Below are 11,799 nucleotides of genomic sequence, written 5' to 3'. Positions count from 1 at the left end.
ACTTGCCATAATTGACGGAACCATGAATTCTGCACTCTATCAGAAAATCCTGAAGGAGAATGTCCGGCCATCAGTTTGTGACCTCAAGCTCAAGCGCACTTGGGTTATGTAGCAGGACAATGATCCCAAACACACCAGCAAGTCCACCTCTGAATGGCTCAAGAAAAACTAAATTAAGGTTTTGGAGTGGCCAAATCAAAGTCCGGACTTAAATCAGATTGAGATGCTTAAACAGTCCATTCATGCTTGAAAACCCTCCAGTGTGGCTAAATTAAAACAATTCTGCAAAGAAGCGTGGGCCAAAATTCCTCCACAGCGATGTGAAAGACTCATCGCCAGTTATCGCAAACACTTGATTGCAGTTGTTGCTGCAAAGCGTGGCACAACCAGTTATTAGATTTAGGGGGCAATTACTTTTTCACATAGGGCCAGGCAGGTTTGGACAGCTTTTTTCCCTTAATAAAATAAATAATCATTTAAAAACTGCATTTTGTATTTACTTGCATTATCTTTGTGTAATATTAAAATTTGTTTGATGATCTAAATCTTTTAAGTGTGACAAATATGCAAAACAATTAAAAAAACAGGAAGGGGGCCAACACTTTTTCACACCACTGTATATGAACAAAAACTTTATTTATTTTTATTTGTTTTTACAAAATGATAAAGATGGGATCTACAACTGCACAATCACAATGAGGACTGCCAAAGCAGACAGCTCAAGGCATACCTGATCGAACTTATGAAGAAAAGTAAACACTGGCCTTTATCCCAGGTATATTTGTTTAAACATGCAAATAGAGATTCAGCAACCATGGCTAATTTAGCATGCAGTGTCACCTCAACATTTAGGCTACAATCAGAATACCTACTAAATCATTTTATACAGGGTGTGTGAAATTATGGGGGTTGGTTTGGGCGCCACTGACCGGGTCTACTATTGTCACTCACTGACAAGGCCTGTCAATCTTCAAGAATGTCTCGAGTCTCGAGTCACCTTAAGAATAGGGGGCCTGAAAAGGTCTGTCAATGGTTGTGAGAAATGGCTGATTTTGAATGGAGTGTTGTCCACATCAGGAATGTCTGTGAAAGGTCAAAACTGATTAAATACGTGTATAGAGCAGAGAACAGTGCGTAGTAGAGCTCACTGGCAGATAAAGGTGTGACTATTCATGTGTTAAATGGGTTACTCAAAAGCAGTGTTGGGAAGGTTACTTTGGAAATGTAATAGGTTACAGATTACAAGTTACCCATATTTAAAATGTAATAAGTAGTGTAACTGTTTCAATTACTTTATTAAAGTAATGTAACTAATTACATCCGATTAGGCTACTTTTTTTATTTGGCTACTTTTCTAAATTTCAAATGAACGTTTTCAATTGTTAATCATTTTGAAACATTTAAACAGGCAGGGTTAACCTTACAGTATAGTGCCCAACACTGATTACTGTCAAACTTTCAAAATCCTTCTCCACTTGAATTAAGATTATAATCATTTAATTTTAAAGCACAGCAACCACAAAATCAGACTTTAGCACCTCTTTTTATTTTGAGACCGTTCTGAGATTAAATGCAGTTTTAAAATAATTAATAACAAGATATAGTTTAATAGCTTTGATACTGTTTTTGAAATTAAATATTTGCATAGTTATGACAGGAAACATTGGCACCTAACAATGCCTTGGAATAAAAAAACAGTTAATATAAAAAATAAAGCACAAACCCAAATAAGAAATAAAACAGTTATTGAATAAGCATGTGTCCTAAACTCCTGAAACACTGGTTTATCATATTTTAAAGCAGTCAATGCAATTTATGAAAGAAATCATTCACATCTGTATGTGTGTGAAAACATTCAGATGCAACCTCCTTTGTAATCGTTAATATTTTCAGAAGTTACTGTAATTTAATTACACTTTTTTTAAGTAACTGTAACAGATTACAGTTACATTTATTTTGTATTAATTAAATGACGTAATTCCGTTAGGCCTACATGTAACTAGTTACTCCCCAACACTGATCAAAACAAAAAGTCAATTAAATACTCAAATGCATATTTTTTTTAAAAAGCAGAGTTTAATTTAGTTAAACCCTGTTATGGTGTGACTACTGCATTATTAAAAATAATACAGTTTACACCTATATAAGGAATTTGCACCTACTATATAATGGCCATATCAACCTCAATAGTTCAGCTATGTTAAGTACAATTGGAAAATAAAATATAGCCTAAAATGTATTCTGAAATACAACAACACCGGGACTTTCGTTGACCATGTATGCCTTGTGTTTCAAGAAAGTTTCAAAAAAGTCTAGTTACTTGAAAAAAGTAATCTGATTACGTAACTCGCGTTACTTGTAGTGAGTTACCCCCCAACACTGCTTACAACTGTCCTTTACGTCAGGATGGATTTTAGAGCGCCATTTTGAACGCAACGTCCAAACGAAGGGCTATCACGATTTGCTCAATGCGTTACTTTACTAGTTACTTGAAAAAAGTAATCTGATTACGTAACTCGCGTTACTTGTAGTGAGTTACCCACAACACTGCTTACAACTGTCCTTTACGTCAGGATGGATTTTAGAGCGCCATTTTGAACGCAACGTCCAAACGAAGGGCTATCACGATTTGCGTTTGCTTCTTTGGGTGAGCTGGACAATTTGGAAAAAGTAACGCAGTTACTTAATGTGAACTTATATTGGGCGTAAACAACATGTTTTTGATTCAAACAGAGCCATCATCAAGCACTCAGATCAGTTTGAACTAATTTAGGGGGGAACAAAACAAATAAAAAAACCAGCAACAAACTGACAACTTAAATAGGCATATGTTTTTGTTATAGGCAATTCCAACACAAAACGTTTGTTATTGGTAGATTAGTAAAATGGAAAAAGTTGTCCTAAAGATGGCAAGGGATGCAAATATTACACTTCATTACATTTAGAAGCTACCGTAAATATTAGTAGGCCTAAATGTGAGATATGGTATTTTTGTCGTACACTGGAGATTATGGTCATGCTGTCCTGTGACATGATGTGGATTTAATCAGGTCGGTAGACGTTTTTGTGCTGTTTATTGTAATATGAGTGTATTTTTATACACAAATGTAAACACGGGCTTTGTCTGGAGAGTAATTTTAGCAGTGCCTGTACATAGTATACACGGTAAATGGCGCCATCTGCCGGTTATTCATAACATGCAGTTTTGTCTTCACCAAGATTGCTTTAATGCTTTGTCCAACCTGAAGGACAGATGAATAATTTGAGTTTATGATGTTAATATTATAAACAGTATTTTGATTGAACTGATTCTTCAGTGGAGCACAAAATGATATATTGTGCTAAATATTATGGAATGAAAGCCTCAGTGACCATTCACTTGCTCATGTTTGTTGACGTTTGTGACTTGCATAATTTTGTTGACGAATGTGAATGGCTGACCTCTCTTTTAATGTTCCAAAAAGAAAATCCTACAGGTTTGAATGAGTAAACTTGACAGATTAGAATTTTCTGGGGTGAATTGTTGCAGTTGGGCACTGGCCACAAGAAGGCGCCATAATACAAGGATTCAGAAAAAAAAAGCTTAGTAGCCATCGATCTTCTAGTACGTTTTTGTCGTTGTAGATCAGAATTCAGGGACGTTTGGTTTGCAGCACGTTCCAGATTCACTTTGTTGCAGGCTTTGTAGAATTTATGATAATATGAGATTATTTTTGTTATGTATTTTAGCAGTTTGAATGCCCCTACATATTTTCCACACTTTCTTAGACTCCAGATATTGTACAGGTGATCAGCAAAATGATCATGTATCTGGTATTTGTAAATTTAATTGGGACTGAACGATTATAAAATATATTTTAGCCTACTCTACGTGATATTCAGTGCGCTTCTTGAAATACACAACCCAATTACAATAAGAAAAGGCTGGAGTATCTTTGCATGAGCTGTTTGATTTTACTGCGTTTTTGAAGGCTGTAATTAATTTTCCGAAGGGACATGACATCTGTTCAGATGAATAACTGTCCATCTTTTGCTTACAAATCCCCATTTAAATCAGTGAAATGCCACTCAATCGTTGTGTATATGAGAACGATAATTTGAAGTTAAATCTGTAGATATTTAATTGTATTGTGTCGCATTGTCCCTTTTTCCCCCCTGAAATGCAATATCTTAATTTTAAACATGCGAATCGCTATTTATGTAGTAGAAATTTGTATTTCGCTTTTAATAAGACTTTCGTGTACAGTTGATCGTGCTAAAATGAATTTACTTTGTACTGTATAACCCTGAGCATTACAGTGACTCTAAATAGTTTTTAGTAATTTTGTGCAGGAATGATATATAGATATCTAAATATATAAAAAAAGTGGTCTTTATACCAAGTCACTGGAGTATTTGCTGGGACTCACTTTCACTGTGCCCCCTTCAGCCTCTCCAATGTCTGTATTAACCATGATAAAAAAAAGCATATCGATGTTATGATTCTTTGTATTGATCAGCTTGATTATACAGATTTTCTTGTGAACCTCAATCATTATGTATTCAGTAAATTGAATTATTCTTCCTCATCAAGTGCCATGGGAATATTTAAAGAACCTGATCCAAATTCTGATCTTATTGATCCAAAATGATCAACACAATGTTTGAACAGCAGCAGCAGTGGATGCAGATGGAACCTAAATAAATGTCACTGTATTTCTGATGGTCTTCTGTTTTAACGTTTTATTCTGCTCCCTAAGAATAATGTAATGCTAATCTCAGCAGATGCTCTCCTTTATCTAAACAAACCTTTAATACTGCAGCACCGTTTTGTAGTTAAAGGGCTAATAGGAGGTAGGGGGTTTGGTTTCTTGTGAAGGGGGTTGAGTCTGTCGGTCATGTCTGTGCATTTGAATACATGTATCATGAATATGCATCTCTTAACCTAGAGCATTAGAGCTGTGGTTGGTCAGTGGATCAGTCTGATTAATGCAAGTTTTGCCTAATATATGTATGACTTCAACTTCTGAGCTCTTCTCCAATACCACAGATATAATTTTTGTCTATACATTAGAATAGCTCTTTAGATGTTCAAAGTTAAGTGATAAAATGTGATTAAAACTACAGCTATTTCAGCTTTCATAAATTAGTTATACTATTTTTGTTTATTCATTCATTTTTTTTTATTGTTTGTTTTCAAAGGCAGGACTTTTAATTAATTTACTTTTCAGCCTGAGTAAAATGAACAGGACAAGATCTTACTCATTGCACAATTAAGTCTAATTTGAACGCAGCAGTATATAGTTAACCTTCAGAAAATTTCCACAGGGCTTTCATTAGTTGAAAAGTATTAAATCCATTTTCATAAATGTATTACTCTCTTCAAAGAGGGTAAAATAATCCTTGCTAATCACAATGTAATAAAACTTGTCATATTTTGTTGTACATTTGGTATTTCCATTTCTGATTCCCAATAGTCTGAGTCAGGCCAAATGTACTGAAATGTGCAGCGTTCACATCTGTTTTCAAGCCTTCAGAGTTAAAGGCCAAAAAAAAAAAACACATATAAATATACATATTTTCAGTGAATGTCTACTCTGCATTCCCCAGTTTTAATTGAATATGTGGCTAAAGTTATATACTAAAACCTTCATTTAAAAGCAAATTAATGTAAATTTCACAAGGACAGCGGAGGTGGCAAAGTGATTTTTTTTTGCTAATTTGCAAAGATACTTAATATTGAGACCTTCAATTTTAGATGACCTCAAATGGTATAAAATGAGATATGCATAATTTGCCTTTTTTTAGGAAATTACATATTAAGCTTTGAAATGCTTTGATTGCAATGGTACATTTGCATTGCAATATGTCAGCATTGTTGCAGTCTATTCAATATATTTTAATTGTAGCAAAGGTCGTTCGTTGTTTTAGAGTGGGATTGCGATTTGAAAATGCAGAGGGAAAAAATGTCAAGATTTTCCGTCCCTGACAAATGCACTCTCGACAGTGATTGGCCATTTATATGTTCCTCCTGTCTGTTGAATTGTTTTGAAGTTTGTGTGTTCCCCTTTAAGAAGGGGGCTCTTTGCAGCTGAAGAATTTGCTCTCCTGTCGCTGTGAATGGGGCCCGGGCAGGAGCTTAGCGAGGGGCCCGATGTTTTGTTCTGTTACACTTCAATAGGGCGTCAAGCAGGGTTTGGGCCTGACAGCCTGTGGATTAAAGGCTCTTACCAGAATCTGTTCGCCCCACCCCCTGACCCGCGCACTCCAACAATAGCCTGAAAGAAACACATTCTTAACTCTTCAAGTACTAAGTTGTAATTTGCAGGTGGCTATAGCCTACCAAGTCCCTCTAGTCCGAGACGATAAGGGTTATGGAGAAAAAAAGGAGGGGGAAGAGGGTGTTAGTCATAGCCCACCTCCTTTTTTGCCTCACTTTAGCCTTCGTATACGTTTAAAAATATAAATTCATTTCTCGTCAATCTGAAAATCAAACTAGAACATCTTGAAGTGCGTCATTGGACGCTAGACTTGAATTCAGAAAGGTACATTGTGTTCTTCTAATCCCTGCTATCTTTCCAAATTGTAAAAGATACACTGGATGTCAACAGTTTGGGGTTAGCAAAGCAGCCGTTGTTAACAATAGCCAGATGCCTGTTCCGAGCAAACAGCGATGCTCCCAGGGGCTGTAGCGATGACAAACATTTGTTGTTGCCTTCTGTTTTGACAGCACTTCCGAACCCTGGAGCCAGGAAGAAACAGACTTTTGTTTGCAAAATATTTGACACTAGAGATCTAGACGGTAATAAAACCAAGCGTAAAATAGAAAGAAAGAAAAAAAAAACCCTTATTTTAGTTACTATTCTTATTCAATAAGAATTTTTAAGGTTCAAATGTGTTTAATCTAGATGGACCACTAGGTGGAGCTATTTGAAAGTTCCTCAGCAGGAACAGAAGTGCACAGGTGATGGGTTTGTGAAGTTTATGTAAGACTTTTATTTAGATTTTCTGGGTTCTTCTAAGTGAACTTTTTTTATCTAAATGTTTACATGTTGGTTCAACATGCAGCGTGGAAGTTGGAAGATAAAAGCAGTCCTCAATCATTCATCATGTCAGCTAAAGTCGTAATAAACACGACTAAAAATGCAGGTGATGGGTTTGTGAAGTTTATGTAAGACTTTTATTTAGATTTTCTGGGTTCTTCTAAGTGAACTTTTGTATCTAAATGTTTACATGTTGGTTCAACATGCAGCGTGGAAGTTGGAAGATAAAAGCAGTCCTCAATCATTCATCATGTCAGCTAAAGTCGTAATAAACACGACTAAAAATTACCTAAACAATAGCTCTTTTTGGTCACGTCAATCAGAGTATTTTTCCAGTGTGCTGAAATAATGCTCCTCAGAGTATTGCTGTCCAGAAGCTCTCTCGTGGTCCAGCGGAGAGGAGTCAGCTAGGTCAAGCCTTGCTCATCCTTATAGTCCCGGCCGGGTGTGTAACACCAGACTACATCTGGCCAATAATTCAGAGTGTCAGAGTTCACATCGCGTACTCGCGCGCGCACACACACTGTGGGCTGATTCACAACCCTGCCACTCTTTCTTTGTGGTCAGATGATCGGTTTGATCACCCTTATTTAAAAAGTTTTACACTGAATGCTCTGTTCATTCATTTCCACATCTTCTATAGCCTCGGTTTCGAATGGTCCGGGTCCAGGCCTGAAGGGACCCAAGCAAAATGTTTTTATTTATGGGGAAAATGGCATTGCTGACATTGCGTATTAGCTCTAAGTGCGTGCGTGGTCAATGGTGTTTTTGAAAACTTCTCCTTAAAGTGGCAACCTTTCAAGTGCAGCCGCCTTTTCCCCTCCCTTTTCCTGTCACCAGTAACAGAACACAGATGTGACACAGAGTAGCAATTCCACCTCTATTTGTTTTAAACATTATTTAAAATGTTTGCAGTCCTGAAAAGGGCTAGGGAGGGAGAGATGGGCTGTGCACACGTACATGTATGTGAGAAAGAAAAGGGGAGAGAGAAAGAGGGAAGGTAAAGTGTGTTTATGGACCCCTGGCTAGACCAGGTACAGCTAGTGACAGATATGTAAACAGCTCGAGCACGCTAGACACATACTGTGAAAATAAAGTAAAGCAGCCAGATTTTAAATGTCTTCTGTTTACTTTGGGATGTTTCCTAAAACTGTTGAACTGCTAGTTAATTTTCTCGTATACATGTCATAAATCCTTTACACCTGCACAGTATGTATTACAATGTTGAGCTTGTTATGAGACGGCCAGTTTATTTTTTTTATTAGTGCCTGGTTTTGTCATTATTTGTTTCTGTTTAATAATACTAATAATAACAATAAAATACTATTTTTATAGTAGTTAATAATAACATGTATTATTACTAAATAAATAATAAACAATTGTTATGGTTATGATTAATGTTATTATTATTATTTATAGAAAATGTACTGCTGTCATAATAGTTTATTTAATAATAGTAATGTTACTAATACTAATACTATTAATAATAATTTCTTATGCTGTGTCATTGGAGAATAAGAATATATTTTTTAAAGCATAGTTATTATTGTAAGAAATAATAATAAAGCTAATATCATTAGTACAATATTTATAAATGTGCAAATTAGAGTTTAATGCAGGGTTTATATACCAATGTAACACTTGAGACTTTCCTTCTCATAAAAACGTTTTGAAATAATTTTTGACTTGCTGATCACTTTTTCTTTTCTTTTTTTTTGCGGGGTATTTTGGACCGTAAATGTGAAGCTCAGTACACATCAAGGTGCTCTCGAAGGCATTTTACAAACAGCCGACTGTAACCTTCAAAGAATGAAAGAAAGAATCCAGGCTGCAGTGAAATCTAATCCAGCCACAGCTATAGCTACATGTTTCCCTGCCCCCCTGCTGAACTCTGACCTCTGACTTTGTCTGGGTCATCTAACCTTGCTTGAGTTATAGACAGAACACATCTTGCCTCATTCTGGTTGACTCTCTCTCTTATCTGTCCAGTGTGTCTCCATTGGGCTGGCAGGAGGAGAAGGGGGAAAAAAAAATCAACGGATTGGGGACCTTACTTGCTCACAGCAGAAATGTCAGCAAGACATTAAACAGTGAAAAGCTGTGTGTGCTTTCATAGTACAACCTGTCTGTTTTCCCTCCTATTTTTTTCCCAACCCCGCATATCATCAGTCTTTCACTGAGCCTTTCACTCTATGATCAGTATGTCCTGGTCATTTTCCAGGCTGTTTGTTGAAGTTATGACTAGAATGGGTGCTGTGAACCAGTAACACAGTCAATATTAATATTGAGCCCTCAGAGCCCATTTTATTTTATTTTATTTTATTATGCATGACTATAAGGTAGAAATAATGATCAAATAATTCCGTTTAAAGATGAAATAGCACTAGCATCATTCAGATCTATTTAATTTAAATAAATTGTATTTTATTTTATTGTTTTACATAAATATAAAGTAAATAAAAAAGTCCTTATGAAGACTAACATCACAAAATGGAACCGCAAAAAGTATTTAAACAAGTTTCCCAAATACTTTTTCCATTCCCCATTAGAGGAAAAACAGGTAGCCAGGTGTCAGTTTTTGCTATGAATTAACCTACGAATCCCTTACTTATAACGGTCTCTGCTTAGTAAGATGGGTTACGATTATTTTAACATTGAACAAGTGACACACTTCACCTTTAAGTTTTGTTTTTTTGGCTTAAAGGTGTGATCAAAATCTAAAGCTGACGTACTTGGCTTTTTGTCAAAGATAACCACACTCTGTCTTTGCCAGCTATGATTCGCAGTTAGCATGAAATTTCTACTTGCGTTTATAGTGATTACAACTGGTTGCGTTTGATTAGGGGCTGCTATAATTGGCTGACATTAGATTTGTGGCCGCGTGCTGCTGCTCAGCGGGTGGTCCTGGCATGGACTGCCATTGTTAGGATAGAGGCAGCCATTATGTACGGAAGTGGTGATCAGGAAGTCCTTTTGCCCAAAGCAACGGCTCTGCGGCACTCCCCTCTAGAGACCAAAAACAACAAACTTGCCAGACAAACACAAACACATAGGCCGAGCTTAGGCATGTACCTGCAGTCCTCCCCCTCTCTTTCCATCCTAACTATAACCTCGCCTTAATTGAACGTGATTCATGATCCTCCCTTCTTTTCCCCCCGACGAAGTGCTTTTGTATGCATCCTTTAGTTCCAGGGCCAAAAGGCCCTTTAGTGCCCTTCAGGCATTTCTTATTAGTGTTGTAACATTATACCTTCCTTCTCCCACCCTCCTTCTCTCTGCAGACTCAAAACAGCTTTGAAACTCATCCTGGACTGGTTCTTTAACAGCACCTGAGGGCGGGAGACAGCAGGTTATGTGTCCAGGTCTTTCTCGCACACCTTCCTCGACCCCATCACTCCCACCTGAGAAGGTAAAGGCCCTTTGTCACTGAAGTGTACACAAGCAGCCCTTGTTTATTTTATTGAATGTTTATTTCATTTTTTAACGTGCCACTCAAGGCTTCGAGGAGACGCGTGTGTACCTTTCCTCAACCTGTGTAAACACAGCATATTTCGCCACTCGTTTCCCGCTGTAAAAAGTTTATATCTGTAATCTGTTAAGTCAGATATTTTAAACAACATCTCGCTGTGTTTATAAATGCTGCCGGGCCGCTGTAATGAATTTACGGTAATGCGGGGGGTTTTTTTGTCTTCACTATCACTTCAAACCTTTTGCGGATGGGCCAAGCGAAAATCCTGTAAGGTTATTTAGGTTTGAAATGAAAACAAAACCAAACGACTGAAATAGAAAATGTTGGTGTGACAGACAAAAACAACATGAGCGCAAACACTTCTGTGTGTAGGATGAAGACAAACAAGTGGTGGAAGTGTGTAAATCTGCACTCATACTAGTGAGGTGAATGATGAAGGATGAACACACTGTTATAGATTATTATGACACCGGCAAAGTCGTTTTTCATGGTGAAATATACACTGCCGATGATTTAGAATTTTTTTTTTGGCGCTCATGAAAAGTGTGTATTTATTCTGTTGGATTTTCATTTGTCAGTGTGTGTAACTGAAATAACACTTTAAGTTGCATTAACAGAATTCCTGTGCAAATTATTCCTCAATTATCATTAAATGTTTGATAGAGTCTGGGGTGTTTTCACAGATAAAAAGAATAAATGCTATTGAGGTTCAGTGGGAGGCTTCTTTGGTTAGTTTTAATCACTTATCATTTCTCTGTGTCATTTGTCACGTATCACAAGAGAAAAGAAGAATGGGATCAGGCTGGAGTGAAGTTGCTGTATGTTCGATTACTTCTCTACTGATGAAACACACTTATCCTGCATTTACTGACAATGTTGTGATGAATGAATAGCTAAGCATACAGTACAAATGACAACTATTGCTTTAGGAGGTGACATATTATAGGCTGCCCAAAGTTAAAGTGCTAAACAACAGAAATAATTATTTCTGAACTTTTTTTAACATATTAAGTTGTTGCTCTAAGGCGCTGGGAGAGGGACGTTATCGGTGGCGCCACGACCAGGTGCTAAGGATAATTGCTGGAACCATCAGTACCGGAATCTCTCTCAGCAAGCACCAGCAGCCAGTACAGCACACAATCACATTTGTTAAGGCGGGAGAGAAACCACAAGGGAGCAGGAACTCAGCGGCGGGACTTCTAACAACAGCTTGAGACTGGCAGCTAAAGGTTGACCTGGGAAGGCAGCTCAGATTTCCAGAAACCATCGCCACGACCACACTTAGGCCTGACATGGTCCTATTTTCAG

The 11,799-nt window shown here is 37.1% G+C and overlaps 1 long non-coding RNA gene across 1 annotated transcript in view; it reads left to right on the top strand.

The window, feature by feature from the left end:
* Positions 1 to 2,574: 2,574 nt before the first annotated feature.
* The window catches only part of LOC107590184 (uncharacterized), a 29,510-nt gene continuing 20,285 nt past the window's right edge, over positions 2,575 to 11,799 (top strand). Inside the window, exons 1-2 of the long non-coding RNA XR_001609751.1 lie at positions 2,575 to 2,647; positions 10,304 to 10,431. This is a non-coding gene — a long non-coding RNA (uncharacterized lncRNA). The remainder of the gene's footprint in view (positions 2,648 to 10,303; positions 10,432 to 11,799) is intronic.

Source organism: Sinocyclocheilus grahami, unplaced genomic scaffold (assembly GCF_001515645.1).
Source record: "Sinocyclocheilus grahami isolate Dianchi unplaced genomic scaffold, SAMN03320097.WGS_v1.1 scaffold125.1, whole genome shotgun sequence".
In the NCBI taxonomy this organism is placed as follows: domain Eukaryota; kingdom Metazoa; phylum Chordata; class Actinopteri; order Cypriniformes; family Cyprinidae; genus Sinocyclocheilus; species Sinocyclocheilus grahami.
This window is presented reverse-complemented; position numbering and strand designations above follow the sequence as displayed.